The sequence below is a fragment of the Delphinus delphis genome, chromosome 1, assembly GCF_949987515.2.
Source record: "Delphinus delphis chromosome 1, mDelDel1.2, whole genome shotgun sequence".
Taxonomy (NCBI): Eukaryota; Metazoa; Chordata; class Mammalia; order Artiodactyla; family Delphinidae; genus Delphinus; species Delphinus delphis.
In genome coordinates, this window is record NC_082683.1 from 37,873,053 (window position 1) to 37,876,708 (window position 3,656).

Sequence of the window (3,656 nt, forward strand, 5' to 3'; positions counted from 1 at the left end):
GATAACAAATTCAATTTCTGTGATACATATAGAGCTATTCCAACTTTTAATTTCATTTTTTTTTTTTTTTTTTTTTTGCGGTACGCGGGCCTCTCACTGTTGTGGCCTCTCCCGTTGCGGAGCATAGGCTCTGGACGCGCAGGCTCAGCGGCCATGGCTCACGGGCCTAGCCGCTCCGCGGCATGTGGGATCTTCCTGGACCGGGGCACGAACTCGTGTCCCCTGCATCGGCAGGCGGACTCTCAACTACTGCGCCACCAGGGAAGCCCTTAATTTCATTTTGAGTTAGTTTTGGTAAGTTGTGTTTTTCAAAGAATTTGTTTCAATTAAGTTGTTGAATTTATTGGCATGAATTTGTTCATAATACTGCCTTACTATTCTTTTTTTTTTTTTTTTGTACATGGATCATCAAAAAATATGGAACACTTCACAAGTTTGTGTGTCATCCTTGTGCAGGGGCCATGCTAATCTTCTCTGTATCGTTCCAATTTTAGTATATGTGCTGCCGAAGCGAGCACCTTGCTATTCTTTTAAAAAGTATTCATTGTAAAATAAAGCCCAAGTGTAGAAAACACACAAAACAAATGTAAGGCTTAATGAATTATTCTAAGGCAAACACTCCTATAACCACTGCCATGTTAAGAACTAGAACCCACCCAGAAGTCCTGTCCATGTGCCCCATCCCAATTATAATCCCCTTCCTCTGCTGATAAGCAACCATTTCCTGATTACAGTATTCACTTCTTTGTATTTTATTTTATATCTTTATCATCCAAATGGACATCCTTAGATACTATAGTCTTGTCCACTTGAAAACATTTGATGTCTTTTTATTTTATTTTATTGGAGTGTAGTTGATTTACAATGTTGTGTTAGTTTCAGGTGTACAGCAAAGTGATTCACTTATACATATACATATATTTATTCTTTTTCAGATTCTCTTCTCATATAGCTGATCACAGAATACTGAGTAGAGTTCCCTGTGCTATACAGTGGGTCTTTGTTGGTTTTCTTAGACAACCAACATAGTATGTATATGTTAATCCCAAGCTCCTGATTTACCCCTCCCCCACACATCTCCCCTTTGGTAACCATAAGTTTGTTTTCGATATCTGTAAGTCTGTTTCTGTTTTATAAATAAGTTCACTTGTGTCATTTTTTAAAAAATTAGATTCTAAACGAGTGATATCATATGATATTTGTCTTTCTCTGTCTGACTTACTTCACTTAGTACATTTGATGTCTTTTTAAGTCTCTTAATTTAAAGTCCCCCCTTCATCCCTTTCTTAATTCCTTACAATTTATTTGTTGAACAACCTGGGCCATTTGAAGTATAGAGTTTATCACAGTCTGGATTTTGCTGATTACCTACTCATAATGCAGTTCTGAATGGTCCTGTGTTCTCAATATTTCCTGCAAATTGGCAGCTGGATCCAGAGGCTGAATCAGACTCAGATTTGATCACTTGGGCAAGACTCTAAGAAGCATATAAATACAGTCTCTATGCTTACAATTTTTTTCAGGTGTTGATGTTTATTGCCGGTGGCCATTTATTCGTTGAGGATGCCATTAATTCTACAATTTTATTTATTCATTGAAATACTTTCATAAAGAGAAACATCCTCTTACCTACTATTTGGTTTCTGAGGGTACGGTTCACATAGGAAAGGCAGAATAAATGTTTGATTCTTTTTTCACCAGTTTTGAAGATAATGAATTGAATCCCTATCATCCTCCAAAGTTGACCACTTTAAAAAATACCACTATGAAAAAAATATATATCATTATGAACCTATGGATTTATATATATTTGATGGGTTTCAATCATCAATTAGAATTGTTGTCATTATTGAACTGCCAAGTGCCCCAACTTTGGCCAGTGGAGTCTCATTATACTGGCTCCTTGGTTCTTTTGACGTGACTCTAGTAATCTTTTCTTTTTTTTTTTTTTTGCCTGCATTGGGTCTTCTTTGCTGCGCGTGGGCTTTTGGGCTTTCTCTAGTTGCGGTGAGCAGGGGCTACTCCTTGTTGCGGTGCATGGGCTTCTCATTGCGGTGGCTTCTCTTGTTGCGGAGCATGGGCTCCAGGCAAGCGGGCTTCAGTAGTTGTAGTGCGTGGGCTCAGTAGTTGTGGCTTGTGGGCTCTAGAGCGCAGGCTCAGTAGTTGTGGTGCACGGGCTTAGTTGCTCCACGGCATGTGGGATCTTCCCAGACCAGGGCTTGAACCCGTGTCCCCTGCATTGGCAGGCAGATTCTTAACGACTGTGCCACTGAGGAGGTCCCGACTCTAGTAATCTTTGAAAGCTTTCCTTCTGTTTGGTTTGACAAAATATTCCTGGGTCATCTTCTATACTTCTTGCCCCAGACTGCAATCAACCATTTCTCTAAGAAGCCTTCAGTTTTTTAAGTAAGAAATTGTATTTCAAGACCACCGCCAGGCCTTTTCAGTGGACAGAACTACAGATTCAGTGGATAGACTATATATATAGTACACACACATACACACACTAAAACAATTCAGGAGTACATAGTGATACTTTCAATTCAAATTAAAGACTCAAGAACTTTTACTTAATCTCTTCTCTGGCTCCTTTCTTCCATACTGAGAATCTTAGTTTTTAAGGACACAGGAGATGATAGAATATTCCATAATTACTCATTTCTTTTATCTCATACACAAAGCACTCTCAGAATAACAATATTAATACTACCACCAATATGATTACTGAAAACATTTAAAAAGTATTTTGCAAATGCAGTTGCCATTCTCCACCTCATTAAACAACTTTGTAGTGAATCTACATTGTCAGGGCATATAGTCATGATATGCTATACTCTTTTTTCTTCTTAGCCCCATGTAGTTTTAGTTCTACAAGTTATCTTATAATATTCACCTCCAGTCCTTAAGTCACTCTACTCATTTTGGTTATCTGAAGTTAGTTTTCTACTAGATTCCCCAGGAAAAGCCCTTGGGAACAGTATTCTCTGAGATCTTACATGTTGATAAGTTTGTGTCCTTTATACTTATTAAGTCTTTTGCTAGGTTCACACTTTACTTTCTTGAGTCTCTTAAATATGTTACTTCATTCATAAAGTATTTGAAAAGTCTAATGATAATCTAATCTTCCCTTCTAAGTCATGTGTTGTGTATTTTTTTAGATAGCCAAAGTATTTTTTTCTTTAAAGTTCAGTCATTTTATTAGAATGTCTTGGTACTGGTCATTTGGGGACTATATTCTCAGCTTTGAAGTATGATCTTTGAATGTGTAGCTTCAAATTTTTCTTTATTTCAGGAAAATTTTCTTCAATAGCTTTTAGTGTTTGTTCTGTTCCCTTTTTTTTTCTTTTCTTCTTCAGGGACTCTATCTATCTCTCTATGTATCTATCTAACTATCTATATTTTAGTCTTCTTTGCCTATTTTCAGTATTCATTGTGTTTCAAATCTTTTTTACCTTTCTTCATTTCTTTTTGATTTAAAATTTTTTCTTTTCCATTTTATTTAAGGCATTATCTATTGTGTTTATTTACTGTTGTGTACTTTCTAGTTTGGTCTTCATTTCTAAAATGATTTTTTTCTTTCATTTCTCTTTCCTGAGACCTGTCACCTCATTTCTGAGTTTTTCTTTTTTTTTTATTATATGAAACATATATTGTTA

The 3,656-nt window shown here is 36.4% G+C and overlaps 1 non-coding gene across 1 annotated transcript; it reads right to left on the reverse strand.

Annotated features, from left to right (window-relative positions):
• Positions 1-411: 411 nt before the first annotated feature.
• LOC132416739 (U6 spliceosomal RNA) lies at positions 412-518 on the reverse strand. The gene has a single exon (XR_009517706.1). It is a non-coding gene; the product is annotated as a U6 spliceosomal RNA (small nuclear RNA).
• Between the last annotated feature and the right edge of the window lie 3,138 nt (positions 519-3,656).